The 15,352-nt window shown below is 41.4% G+C and overlaps 1 pseudogene; it reads left to right on the top strand.

Moving 5' to 3' along the window:
• The window catches only part of LOC104674728, a 116,613-nt pseudogene that overhangs the window by 67,397 nt on the left and 33,864 nt on the right, over window positions 1-15,352 (top strand).

Below are 15,352 nucleotides of genomic sequence, written 5' to 3' on the forward strand. Positions count from 1 at the left end.
AAAATGTACATTCCTTTTAATCAAGTCATTCCACTTCTAGAAATCTGTCTTGGGGAGATAAAACTTCAGCTAAAAATTCTTAATGTGTGGAGACTGAGGTAGGAGAATCGCTTGAACCTGGCAGGTGGAGGTTGCAGTGAGCCAAGATTGTGCCACTGCACTCCAGCCTGGGAGGAAAAAGTGGAAACAGCCTAAATGTCAAACAGCAGTGGGAGGTAAAATAAACTATGTTGCATCCATGGTAGGGAATATTAAACATTTAATATAATATGTTTTTGACAACTGTAATGATATGATTAAAACATTTAGGCCGGGCGCGGTGGCTCAAGCCTGTAATCCCAGCACTTTAGGAGGCCGAGACAGGTGGATCACGAGGTCAGGAGATCGAGACCATCCTGGCTAACATGGTGAAACCCCATCTCTACTAAAAAAAAAAATACAAAAAACTAGCCGGGGGAGGTGGCAGACGCCTGTAATAACCCAGCTACTCGGGAGGCTGAGGCAGGAGAATGGCGTAAACCTGGGAGGTGGAGCTTGCAGTGAGCTGAGATCTGGCCACTGCACTCCAGCCTGGGCTACAGAGCGAGACTCTGTCTCAAAAAAAAAAAAAACTTTAAAACATTTAAACATTTGAAACATTTCTATCTTAATTTATAGTAAAGTTTACTCTTTTTGGTGTAGCTAATAAAACTTAGTATAATTTTAAAAAAATCATTGACTCATGTAGCTATCACAATTTAAATACAGAATATTTACACCACCACTCCCAAATTTCTCTAAGCACCCCTTTTTCAAATACAGTCTCATTCTGTCACCCAGCCTGGTGTACAGAGGTGCAATCTTGGCTCACTGCAACCTCCACCTCCTGGGTTCAGGCGATTCTCTTGCCTCAGCCTCTCGAGTAGCTGGAATTACAAGTGTGTGTCACCACACCCAGGTAACTTTTTTTTTTTTTTTTTTTTTTTTGAGGCAGAGTCTCGTTCTGTCACCCGGGCTGGAGTGCAGTGGCCAGATCTCAGCTCACTGCAAGCTCCGCCTCCCGGGTTTATGCCATTCTCCTGCCTCAGCCTCCCGAGTAGCTGGGACTACAGGCACCCGCCACCTCGCCCTGCTAGTTTTTGTATTTTTAGTAGAGACGGGGTTTCACCGTGTTAGCCAGGATGGTCTCGATCTCCTGACCTCGTGATCCGCCCATCTCGGCCTCCCAAAGTGCTGGGATTACAGGCTTGAGCCACCGCGCCCGGCCAACTTTTATATTTTTAGTAGAGACAGGGTTTCACCATATTGGCCAGGCTGGTCTCAAATTCCTGGCCCCAAGTGACCAACTGGTAATTTTTTTTTTTTTTTTTTTTGAGACTGTTTATCACTCTGTCACCCAGGCTGGAGTGCAGCGCTGTGATCTTGGCTCATTGCAGCCTTGACCTCCCAGGCTCAAGTGATCCTCTCTCTTCAGCCTCCCAAGTAGCTGGGACTACAGGTGCGCACCACCATGCCCCACTAATTTTTTTATACTTTTTGTAGAGGTAGGGTTTTGCCATGTTGTCTAGACTTCTCTTGAACTCCTGGGCTCAAGTGATCTGCCTGCCTCCGCCTCTCAAAGTGCGTGAGTACTTGTGGGAGCCACTGTACTGGGGAAAACCTGTTTAAAAAACAAAATAAAACAATAGACTTTTATTTTGATTAAATTGGAGGTTAGTTACATGTGAACATTTGATGACACAGGCTTGTGATCACTGACCCCATCACCTAGGCATTGAGCAAAGTGCTAATCAGGTGGTTCTTCTTCCCACACCCCCTTTCTGCCTCCTTTGTTCATCTGATAGTCCCCAGTGTCTGTTTCCATCTTTATGTTCGAATATATTCACTGTTTAGCTCCCACTCATGAGTGAGAACATGGAGTATTTGGTTTTCTGTTTTGGCCTTGGTTTGCTGAACATAATAACCCCCAGGTCTATCCATGCTGCTTAGGACAGGATTGTGTGTTCTTCCTTTGGCTGCATAGTATTCTGTGATGTGTATGCAACACATTAAAAAAAAAAAGAAAAGAAAGAAAGAAAGTCGAATCCACTGTTGCTGGCTCCTAGAATGCTTCCACATCTTTGTTCTTGTGAATGGCATGGCCATGAATGCAGGGGAGCATGTGTCTTTTTGATAGAAGTATTTATTGTCTTTTGGGGAGATACCTAGTGTAGTGGCATTGCTGGGTCTGATGGTAGTTCTCTTTTAAGATTTTTGAGAATCTCTAAACTGGTTTCCACAGTGTGAACTAGTTTTCACATTGACCAAGAGTGTAGCAGCATTCCCTTTCCTTTGCTGCCTCGCCAGCATGTTGTTTTGACTTTGGGAAAATGCCCATTGTGACCAACGTGAGATGAATTCTCATTGTGTTTGGGAGCTGCATTGCACTGAGGTTGTGCATTTTTTCATGTTGGTTGATCACTTGAACATCATCTTTTTTTTTTTTTTTTTTTTTTGACAGTGTCTCACTTTGTTGCCCAGACTGGAGTGCAGTGGTGCAATCTTGGCTGATTGCAGCCTCTGCCTACTGGGTTCAAGTGATACTCCTGCCTCAGCCTCCCGAGTACCTGGAATTACAGGCAAGCACGACCATGCCCAGCTAATTTTTGTATTTTTAGTGGAGACAGAGTTTCAGCATGTTGGCCAGGCTGGTCTTGAACTCCTGGACACAACCTATGCACCTGCCTCAGCCTCTGAAAGTGCTATGATTGCAGGCGTGAGCCACCATGCTCAGCCTGTTCCCTTACATTTCTTTACAAAAATTTACCCTATGGTAAATGTGTACTACCAGAGGGTAGAATGAGACATTTTAGTCCGTGTGTACATTGTGTAATGATGAAATCAGGGTATTTAGCATCTCTCTTTCCTCATAGAGTTATTCTTTCAGGTGAAGACGTTCAGAATCCTCTTTTCTAGCTTTCTTGAAAAGTACACTCCCGGCCGGGCGCGGTGGCTCAAGCCTGTAATCCCAGCACTTTGGGAAGCCGAGACGGGCGGATCATGAGGTCAGGAGATCGAGACCATCCTGGCTAACACGGTGAAACCCCGTCTCTACTAAAAATACAGAAACTAGCCGGGCGAGGTGGCGGGCGCCTGTAGTCCCAGCTACTCGGGAGGCTGAGGCAGGAGAATGGCGTAAACCCGGGAGGTGGAGCTTGCAGTGAGCTGAGATCTGGCCACTGCACTCCAGCCTGGGCGACAGAGCGAGACTCTGCCTCAAAAAAAAAAAAAAAAAAAAAGAAAAGTACACTCTGATAACGTTAGACCTAGTCACTCTGCTGCTGTGGAAAGAATTACAGGTTTCATTCCTCTCATGGGAATATGTAACTTTATACCTGTTTCCAATCTCTGACCATGCCCCACCTTTGCACCTCTACCCATTTAGAACAGTTATGCTTACTAGTTCTATGAAATAAAGTTTTGTAGATTCCTCCTGAGTGAGACAATGCGATGTTTGTCTTTCTCTGCGTAGTTTATTTCTTTTTTCTTTTTTCCTTTTTTTTTTTTTTTTTTTTTTTTTTTTTTTTGATACAGTGTCTGGCTCTGGTTGCTCAAGCTGGAGTGTAGGGTTGCAATCTCAACTCACTCCCACCTCAGCTTCCCAAGTAGCTGGGACTTTTGAGAAATGTCTCTTCAGGATCATTGCCCAACTTTGGCTGGGTGACTTGGTTTTGCACGTTTTGCTTCTTAGTAGCATTAGTTTCTCGTGCATACTGTGTAACAACCCCTTTCAGATAAGTGATTCCTCATCATGCCCTCCTTATATGAAGAATGCCTTCTCATTGTTGATTGGTTCATTGCTCCCTTTACCATGCCATAGTCCTTGAGTTTTCTTTTTCACATGTTGAGTTTTCCTTTTGTTAGCAGTGATTTTGGGTCAGGCCAGAAAGAAAAATCACAATTTGGATGCATTTCATTGATTTTGAGTGTACTTTCTATATATTTCCTAGCTCTATTGAAGAGATCCTACCATATTGTTACTTGTAGTCACCCTCCCGTGGAGTACATCACCAGCATTAGTTCCTCCCGTGGAAGTGCAACTTGGTACCCATTACCAATGCCAGCCCATGCTCTCACCTCTCCCCAGCATCTGATAACCACTATTTTACTTTCACTTTCAATTAGATAATTCTTTTTTAGTCTCTTCATGGGTCAGATGCTGCAGTGTTTTTGTTTCCCTGCCTGGCTGATTCCACTGAATATAATGTTTTCCAGGTTTATCCGTGTTGCCACAAAGGACATTATGTCATCAATCTTTGTTGTTGGGGCATATTTCGTTGTGTCTGTATACTGAAGTTCCTTCATCCCTTCATTAGTTGGTGGACAGGTAGGTTGATTGCATACCTTGGCTATTGTGAATAGTGCTTCAGTCAACCTGGGAAGGCAGCTATGCCTTCCACGCAGTGATTTTACTGTCCCTAAGTATATGCCCACTGCTGGAATTACCAGATGAAATGGTAGCTTCCTTTTTGATTGTTTAGGAATCTCCAAGAGGTTTTCATAGTGTCTGTAGTAACAGTGATTTTTCCCAACAGTGTATGAGAGTATCTGTTTGTGCAACTTCCTCCAGGGAATTTGTTTGAAATAATTGGTTTCTTTGATTTGTTCAAATTAGGGTGAGTGTGTATCTGAGCGTGGTTTTCACTTACAGTTTAGAGTTGATTAGTAATGTTGAGAACCGCCCTTTTCACATGTTAGTGAACTGTGCATTGTCTTTTTAGTGATGTCTGTTCAGGATTGTGTCCCAGTTTTGGTTGGGTTACTTGGTTTTGTGTGTTTTGCTCCTCAGTGGTGTGGTAGTTTCAGATACGTGATTCCTTATAATATCCTTTCTATCTGAAGAATGCCTTCTGAGTGTTGGTTGGTGCATTGCTTTCTTTAATGTGCAGAAATTCTTCAGGATTTTTGTGTTTTTCTTTCTTGATTATTTTAGTTGTGATTTTTTTATTTTTGTTTTTCCTTTGCTTTTCTTTTTGAGACGGAGTCTCGCTGTGTTGCCCAGGCTAGAGTGTGGTGTTATGATCTTGGCTCACTGCAACCTCCGCTCCCCGGGTTTGAGCGATTCTCTTCCCTGAGCCTCCCAAGTAGTTGGGAGTGCTTTGGAGTGGAATACTAAAATGTATTCCTCTCATTTAACTCTCTGTGTACCTATTGCCAGTCCTTGATGTCCTCTCCTTCCCCTAGTCTGTGGTGAACACTGCTGTATTTTCACCTTCAGTGAGTTAAATTTTTCAGCTCCCACATGAGTAAGAACATGCAGGCTTTGTCTTTGTCTGTCTTTCTGATTTGATTGAACAGAATATCTCCAGGTTCAGTCATATTGCTGGAAATGGTAGGATTCCATGAACTTTGATGGTGCAAAAGTATTCCACTGTGTCTGTATACTAGACATTCTTCATCCCTTCATCTGTGGTTGGACAGGTCGGCTGATTTCTTATCTTGGTTTTTGGGCATAGGGCTGAATTCCACCTGGGATGACAGATCATCTCTTCAATGTCCTGATCATGTGCTCTGTGTATATACCTAGGAATAGAATTGCTGGAAAAATGGTAATTGTAGTTTTACAATTTCAAGGAACATCTAAGTGGTTTCTTTAGTGTGCATACTAGTTTACCATTTCCCACCAACTATGGAGACAAGTTCCTCCTCTGGAAATCCACACATTGATTGTTTTGTGTTTTAATATGTTACATTTTTTTTTCTTGTGGCATGCAGTCAATGTAGAGTGAGATGAAATCTTGAGTGTGTTTTTTAATTTTTGTGTGTGTATGATAAGTGATACTTGCTAGGTTATTGTGAATTTGTTTTTAATTTTTTATATAGCCTTGGGTGGAGGACTTGAAGACATGAGGTTGATGCACAGGTCAAAGAGAAGATTCTCACTATCACTGATTCACACAAAAGTGTAAGAAAACCACACTCAGATTTCATCTCACTCCAGTGAGAATGAATGCTACCAACATTTGATGGCAGTTTTATTTCTATAGAGTATACACACTAACACCCAACCCAAGGGTGTAAGGGACACTTTGACATATGTTTGTGTGGCATCATGATCAAATCATCGTATCTGGCATCTCTGTGACCTTCCATCTTTATTACTTCTCTGTGGAGAGAATATTCAGAACCGTATTTTCCAGCTGATTTTGAAAAAGTTTTCTAGATTCTGTTGACCCTAGTCACCTAGTCACCCTGTTGTGCAATAGAACACCAGAATGGATTCCTTGTATCTGAGTGTCACTCTGTACCTGTTACCAATCCCTGCCCAGGCTCCCTGCTCTCCCCAGCCTCCAGTATCCCCTATTGGAAGTTGTGCTTCTAGGAGACAATGTTTTTTGGATTCCACATGCTTGATATCATGCAACGTGGGTCTGTACCTAGCACACTCATTTCATTTCACCTAATTGTCTTCCAGGTTTCTCCAAGTGGTTGCAGATGACATGATTTCCTGAAGTGTTAGAGCTGAAGTGTGTTTCATTGTGTATATATACTGTGGTTCCTTTATTCCTTCATGTGTGGATAGATAGGTAGGTTGATTCTACATCTCGGCTATTGTGACTAGTGCTTCAGGACACATGGAAAGGCAGATAACACAGGGATTCCATTTTCTCTAAACATGTACCCAGTGGTGGGATTGTCAGCTGGAGTGGCAGTTGTGTTTTTTTTTTTAAAGACGGAGTCTTGCTCTTGTCTCCCAGGCTGGAGTGCAGTGGGACAATTTCGGCTCAATGCAAACTTAGCCTCCTACATTCAAGCGATTCTCCCGTCTCAGCCTCCCAAGTGGCTGGGAATACAGTCACGTGGTAATGCCTAGCTAATTTTTATATTTTTAGTAGAGATGGGATTTCACCATGTTGGTGAGGCTGGTCTTGAACTCCTGACCTCAGGTGATCCACCTGTCTCTGCCTCCCAAAGTGCTGAAATTACAGGTGTGAGCCACTGCACCTGGCCTACCTTTTCCTTTTTTAAGCAACTTCCAAAATTTTTTTGTAGTTTATATAGTAATTTCCATTCCACGAAGAGTGTAGAGGATTTTTTTTTTCCTGCAAGTCAGCACTGAGCATTGCCATCAACAATTTTAAATTTGTGTTTTGTAATACCCATTCTAGGTGGAATTAGATGGTAACCGAGTATGGTTTTGATTCACATTTTTGTGAGGATCAGTGATATTGAGAAACTGTCACCTGTGAGTCAATTTCCTGCCTTCTTTTCACTCAGGTCTATTTAGATCCTCTTACCTTGGATATTTTTTGTTGTTTTTGTTGTTTTTCACTTAGCATATCAGTTTATTGTACATGTTAGATAACAACCTCTTTCAGAGGTAGGATTTCTTATAGTTTCTCCCAGTCTTTAGGATGCTTTCTTTGTTTGTTTGTTTCATTGTTTTCTTTTCCCTGTAGAAGTTGCAAAGTGTCCCTAGTCTTATATGGTTGTAGTTCTGTATGTGAGCAGTGATTTTTGTATTCAATACCCAACTTCCACTAAACACAAAAACATGTGTGCATGTGCGTGCACGTGCACGCACACACGCACACACACACAGAACCAAGCCTTGCATTTTCTGTGGGTGTAGTTTCCCTACTTTTTTTTTCAGTGTTATGATGCTTTTTTACCTTTTGCAGCCTGTTGGCATAGATACTGGGTTTCCTAAAATACACACCCACTCTATGTTTTCTTATAGGACCTTTACAATTTCAAGATTGAATTTAGGTCTTTAATTCATTTTGTATTGATTTTGTATATCGTGCATTGTAAGCATCCTATTTCAGTGTTTTTCCTGTGGAGATTCAGTTTTCTTAAAATCAATAATTGAACCAGACTCTCCCTTTCCCATTGTGTCTTTTTGAGGTTTCGAAAAATGTGTTCCCCACATATCATGTTGAATAGAGTATTTGGCTGCCTCTTTCTGTCACTTAGGTCCTCGCTCTGTGTTTGTGACAGCCATGGGTTGTTTGGATAAGTAGATTGTTTTTTCATTTATTTATTCTCTTTGGTTCTAACCTTGGATTTTTTTTAATACATTCTACTCTTATTATTATACTTTAAAGGGTACATATGCAAGTTAGTTACATCTGTTGACTGCATGACGCTGAGACTTGGGGTCCCAATAACCCCATAACCCAGGCAGCGAGCAGAGGGCCCACAGGGTGGGTCTTCAGCACACGCTCCCTCTCCCCTGTTTTTTTTTATTGGTCTGGTGGTCATTCTAGGTGTCTGTTGTTCTCTTCTTTATGTTTGAGTCCATTCAAAGTTTAGCTCCCACTTATAAGTGAGAACATGCGGCGTTTGGTTTTCTATTTGGGCCTTAGTTCACTTATGACAGTGGCCTACAGTTTCCATCTTCTGGGCTCAGGTAATCCTCCCACCTCAGCCTCTGGATTAGATAGGACGACAGGTGCCCACCACCACATCCAGCAAATTTTTGTATTATTGTAGAGATGGGATTTCATCATTTTGCCCAGGCTGGTCTTGAATTCTGTACTGAAGTGATCCACCTGCCTCGGCCTCCCAAAGTGCTAGAATTATAGGTGTGAGCCACTGTGCCAGCCTCTCATCCACTGTTGATGGCTAGGTTGATTCCATGTCTTTGACATTGTGAATAACACTGCAATGAAAATACGAGTGTCTGTGTCTTTTGGGTAGAAGGGTTGATTTTCCTTTGGGTGGATGCACAGGAGTGGGCTTACTGAGTGAGATAGTAGTTCTGTTTTCAGCTCTTTGAGAAATCCCTGATCTGCTTTCAATGGTGTCTGTACTAGTTTACATGCCTCCCAAGGCATACCAGTGTTTCCTTTCCTCAGCTGCCTCGCCAGCGTGTGTCCTTTGTCTGTGTGGTCCTCACCATTGTGACTTGCGTGGGATGGCATCTCATCATGCTTTTGATTGACAGCTCTCTGTTAATGAGTGAGCTTGAGCATGTTTTCCTATTTGTTAGTTGCTTGTACATCGACTTTGAGAAGTGTGTGTTCACATCCCTGGCCCATATATTAATGGGATATTCTTTTTCTGTTTATTCCCCTGGTTGACTTGTTGAAGGGCCTTGTAGATTCTGCATATTAGACCTTGGTCAGATGCACAGTTTGGGACCGTGTTCTCCCATTCTGTACACTGTCTTTTCACTCTGTTGTAGTCTCTCTTGCTGTGCAGCAGCTCTTTCAGGTATTAGGTCTGACTTACCAATTTTTGTTTTTGTTGCCATTGCTCTTCAGGACCTAGCCATCTAAATGTTTTGCCAAAGCCTATGTGGAGAAGGGTATTTCACAAGTTTTCTGGTAAGTTTTTAATAATTTGAGGTTTTACATTTAAATCTTTCATTCATCTTGAGTTCCTCTTCGTGTATGGTGGGAGGTAGGGGCCTAGTGTTATTCTGCACATGGCTAGCCACTTATTTCAGCACCAGTGATTGAACAGGGTGTCCTTTTCCCTTTGCTTACTTTTGTGGATTCTGTGTTAGATCCTGTGTTAGATCTGTGTTAATTTGTTTCCATTTTATAGTTTAACTTCTTGGTCCTCTCTTGTGTTCCACTGATCTGTGTGGAAGCGGGTCCCTGACTTTTCCATGAAATTTAAAATCCGACGTAGTCTGGATGTCTCAGGACTGCTGAGGATGAAACTCAGGGCACTTCATGGTCTCACATGAATATTAGCAGCACCTATTTCTATTTCTTTCAACAAATGTGTTGCATTGTGAAGGATCAATACAACGAGAGGGTAGAGTGTGGCATTATGGCCCATGCGTACCTTGTGGAATGATGAAATCAGGGTACTTAGTGATTCTGTTACCTTTTCCCATTGTTTATTCCTTTATGCTGAGAACCTTCAGTATTCTCCTGTCAAGTTGCCTTGAAAGTGATGTGCCGATACTGTCAACCCTGGTCACCCTGCAGTGCAATAGAAGAACAGAATTTTCTTCCTCTCATTTGTGTGTAACTTTGTACCCATTTACAATCCCTGCCCATTACCCCTATTTTCTCCCAATCTCTGGATACCAATATTGTGCTCGCCAGGTCTCTGAGATAGAGTTTCTCAGATTCTGCATGTGTGAGATGACTCAGGTTTGTTTCTCTCCCCATCGCTCATTTGATTTACCATCATGTCCTCCAGGTACGACTGTGTGGTTACCCATGATATGATTTCATTGTGGTTTTCTGTCTGAAGAGTATGAAATGGTAGTTGGAGTCTTTTAAGGCTTGGAGGAATCTCCAAGTGGTTTCTGTAGCGTGTGCAGTAGTTTACCTTCTCAAGAACTGTGGAGAAGAGTGTCTTTCTATCTCTCTCTGGAAACACACACCAGCATTTGCCTTTCTTTCAATGATTTTGTCTTTTTTTTTTAACACTCATTCCAATTAGAATGAGATGGTATCTAAGTGTGGTTTTGATTTACACTTTGCTGTGGTTAGAGATGTTTGCCAAGTTATCATGAGCTTGTTTCAATTTGATGTGTAAGACCGGGCAAAGAACCTGAAGACCTGAGATGGATGCACAGGTAAAAGATTCTGAATCAACATTACTGATCCTCATGAGAAGTCAATCAAAATCACCCTCAGATATCATCTCACTCCGGTGAGAATGAATGTTACCAAAATGGGACAGCAGTTTCATTGTCGTAGAGTATGTGTGTATAACCAGCGGGTGCAAGGGACCATTTGATCTGTGTAAACATAGCATATAATGAAATCACAGTGTCTGGCACCTCTGTGAGCTCCAGATTTATGATTTCTCTGTGGAGAGAATATTCACAACCGACATTTGTAGCTGTTTTGAAAATTTTGGTTTTCTGTTCTTGCCTTTTGTTCATAATGGCCTGTGGCTCTGTCCAGGTTTCTGGTAAGGGTACGGATTTGTTTTTTATGAAATCAGGGTACTTAGTGATTCTGTTACCTTTTCCCATTGTTTATTCCTTTATGCTGAGAACCTTCAGTATTCTCCTGTCAAGTTGCCTTGAAAGTGATGTGCCGATACTGTCAACCCTGGTCACCCTGCAGTGCAATAGAAGAACAGAATTTTCTTCCTCTCATTTGTGTGTAACTTTGTAACTTTCATTCATAACCACAATGAAATCATATCATGACTGTGTAGTGTTCTGTGGTGTGTATGTACCACATTTCCTTTCTCTGATCCACTGCTGATGGGCACCAAAGCTGATTCATGTCTTTACCATTGTGAGTAGTACTTCCATGAACTTATGAGTGCATGCATGTTTTGGATGGAAGGATTTTCCTTTGGGTAGATCCTTAGGAGTGGGTTGCGGCGTTGGGTGGTAGTCCTCTTTTAGGTTCTTTGAGAAATGTCCACACTGCTCTCCAGGGGGTCTGAACTGGTTTGCATTTCCCCCAACAGTGGACCCACTGTTCTTTGCTCATCTGCCCCAGCAGCCTCTGTTGTTGTGGACTATGTGTCACAATTGCCATTCTGACCAGTGTGAGATGGTATCTCAGTATGTTTCTGATTTGCATTTCTCTGATGATCCGTGAGATCGAACATGTTTTCATGCTCATTGGTTACTGGTACACCTTCTTTTAAGTGTGTGTTCGTGTCCCTTGCCCATTTATAAGTTGAGTTTTTTCTGACTTTATTTGTTTAAGGTCTTTATGGTAAACACTGGATATTAGACATTTTTAGATGCATAGTTGGGGAGTATTTTCCCTCATTCTATAGGCTGTGTGCTGACTCTGTGGTTGTTTCTTGTTCTGTGCAGCAGCTCTTTTGTGTATTAGGTCCCACTTATCAGTAATTGTTTTTGTTGCCATTGCTTTTGGGGACTTGACATATAAATACTTTGCCAAAGCCTCTGCCGAGAAGGGTATTTGCTAGATTCTTGTGCAGGATTTTTTAATTTCAGGTCTTGCATTTTATGTATTTATGTATTTATTTAGAGACTGAGTCTTGCTCTGTTGTACAGGCTGGAATTCAATGGAACGATCTTGGCTCACTGCCCCCTCCACCTTCCGGGTTCAAGTGATTCTCTTGCCTCTGTCTCCTGAGTAGCTGGGAGTACAGGCATGCACCACCACACCCAGCTAACCTTTGTTTTTTTTTATTAGAGGCAGGGTTTCACCATGTCAGCCAGGCTGGTCTTGAACTCCTGACTTCAAGTCATCTACCTGCTTTGGCTCAAAAAGTGCATGGATTCCAAGCATGAGCCACTGTGCCCAGCCCTGGATTTTGCATTTCAAACTTTGATTCATTTTGAGTCGTTTTCTGTACATGGTGAGACACAGGGGCCCAGTGTTATTTCTTCTACATCTAGAGAGCCACTTATCCCAGCACCACTTACTGATAGGGAGTCCTTTCTCCATCATTTATTTTTGTTGATTTTTTTCAAGTGTCAGATGGTTTCAGATGTACAGGTTTATATCTGGGTCTTCTAATGTGTTCCACTGTTCTGTGGAACAGGGTTTCCAGCTTTTCAGTGAAAATGCCAAGCCATTACATTGTCTATGGGTGTTTCCTTGTTTTAAAGTTTTTTAAATACCTTTAGCAGCCTATGTGCATGAATTTCTTTTCTAAAAGACATGCACACCGTATGTTTTCTTATAGGAGTTTTATGGTTTCAGAATTGAGTTTTAGGTCTTTAATGTATTTTGCATTGATTTTTGTGTTGCATGACACAAGGGTCCTATTTCAGTGTTTTCCATGTGAATATTCGGTTTGCTCAAAATCATATGTTGGATAGGCTCTCTTTTGCCCATTGTGTGTTTTTGGTGTTCTTTTGAAAAACCTGTTGAATATATGTAAATTGGGGTTGAGTATTTGGTTTTCTCATTCTGTCCACTTTCTTAGTTTATGCCAAATAAAGATTGGATAATTATAGAAGTTTGTGTTTTTCATTCATGCTTTTAACTTCTAAGGTTGTATTTCTAACATAATATCCACCTTTATTACAGACTAAAGTGTACAAATGCAGATTAGTTACTGCCTTTGGTATATTGCATGACACTGAGACTTGGGGTCCAAGCAACCTTATCATGCAGGCAGTGGGTGGACTCACCAGATAGGTCTGTAGCCCATACCTCATCCCTTCTTCCTTGTTCATCTGATAGTCACCAGTGTCTGTTATTTTCAATTTAATGGTAGGGTGTATTCAGTGTTAGCTCCACCTTATAAGTGAGAACATGTGGCATTTGGTGTTCTGTCTTTTCCTTATTTCTCTTTAGATAATGGCCTCCAGCTCCTTTCATGTTGCTGCCAAGGACATGATTTCCTTTTTTTTTTTTTTTTTTTTTTTGGCTGCCTAGTGTTTTCTGATATATATGTACCACATTTTCCTTTTCTCATCCACTGTTGATGGGCACCTAGGTTGATTTCATGTGTTTTCCATTTTAAATGGTGCTGCCATGACCATTTGTGTGCATGCGTGTTTTGGACAGAAGGATTTATTTTCCTCTGTGTATACCCCAGTGGTGGTATTGCTGGGCCAGATGGTAGTTCTGACTTCAGTTCTTTGAGTAATCTCTGAAATGCTTTCCATGGTGTCTGAACTACTTTGCATTTTCTCCAAAAGTGGACCAGTGTCCCCTTTCTCTGTTGCCTCACCAGTGTCCTTTTTTCTTTCTTTGGTTTAACTCTGTAATCACCATTCTGACCAGCGTGAGATGATACCTCATTGTGCTTTTGATTTATATTTCTCTGACAATGAGATTCAGCATATTTTCACATTTGTTGGTTGCTTCTACGTCATCTTTCGAGAAGTATGTGTTTATATCCATTGCCTATTTATTAATTGCGTATTTGAGGGGTTTTGCTAATTGATTTGGGTAAGGTCTTTAAGGTAGATTCTGGATATTAGACCTTGCTCAGGTACATAGTTTGGGAACATTTTTTCTCATCCTGTATGTGGTATGTCTATTCTGTGGGTAATTTCTTCTGTTCTGTAGTGGCTCTTTAGTGTATTATATCCCACATTTCGATTATTGCCGTTGTTGCAGTGTCATGTGGGGTCTTAGGCATATAAATGCTTTGTCGAAGCTGATGTCAAGAAGGGTATTTCCTAGGGTCTCTTGTAGGATTTTTGTACTTTGAGGTCTTCCATTTATATCTTTCATTCATCTGAGTGAACTTTGGTACATGGTGAGAAGTAGTGGCCTAATGTTACTTACTCTTCTGCCTATGGCTCGCCATTTATCCCAAGACTATTGAAAAGGGAGTTCTTTCCCCATTACTCATCATTGTGTATTTCATCCAGCATCAGGTGGTATGAGGTGTGTGGGTTTACTTCAGGTTCTCTGTTCTCTTCCACTCATCTATGTGGAAGCAAGTACCTAGAGTTTGAGTGAAATTTCACATCAGGGAGTGTGATGCATGCAATGTAGTTTGGATTTCTCAGAATTGCTTTGGAAGTACAAGTCATTTCCTGGTCTCACATGAACTTCAACATTGTTTATTTCTATGTCTTTAAAACCAATTTGCTCTCTAGTAAAAGTATACAATTAAAGACTATAGTGGGACATTTTGATCCATGCATACGTACCTTGTGTAGTGATGAAAGCAAGGCATGGACTGTCTCTGTTACCTTGTGTAGTTATTATTTATTAGTTCTCTGTGGTTGCAATATTCAGAATCCTTCTTTTCAGCCATTTTGGAAAATATGGTAGGATACTGTTAAGTCTAGACACCCTGCTGTGGAGTAGAACAGTTGGATTTATTCCTGTCATCTAAGTCTAACATTGTATCCATTTCTGAGTTCCTGCCCTGGCTCCCCCACCCCCAGGCATTCTTCACCACTGTGGAACGTTCTACTTCTAGAAGATAAAGTCATTTAGAGAGAAAGTTGATCTCATTCTCCGATGCCTGCAATCATGACGTGTTTGTCTCTCTCTTCCTGGCTCATTTCTTTGAAGGTTATGTCCTCCAGGTTTCTGTACATTGCTGCAGATGACATGGTTTCATGAATTTCTATGGCTGAGGAGGATTCCATTGTGTACTGCAGTTTCTTTATCCCTTTATCTTTGCATGAACATGTAGGTTGATTGGATACCTTTGCTATTGTTCATATTGCTTCAATCGCAATAAGAAGGCCAATATCTCTTAAATATAACAGATTTCATGTGCTTTCTGTGTACAACCAGTGGTGGTATTCCTAGGGGAATGGGTAGTTGTAAAATGTTTAAGGCACCTTCAACTGTTTCGCTCGTGTGTATAGTAATGTACCTTCCCACCAATAGTGTATAAAATCTCTTTTTCTGCATTTCTACATTGGCCACTGCCTGTGAATGTCTGGGTTTTTTGTTGTTTTTTGTAAGTTTCATCCTAATTAGAGTAAGAGGTATCTGAGTGTGATTTGCACTTAGACATGTGTGTGAGGATTAGTGAAGTTGAGCAGCTTCTCTTTGAC

The sequence above is a fragment of the Rhinopithecus roxellana genome, chromosome 13 (genome assembly GCF_007565055.1).
Source record: "Rhinopithecus roxellana isolate Shanxi Qingling chromosome 13, ASM756505v1, whole genome shotgun sequence".
Lineage (NCBI taxonomy): Eukaryota > Metazoa > Chordata > Mammalia > Primates > Cercopithecidae > Rhinopithecus > Rhinopithecus roxellana.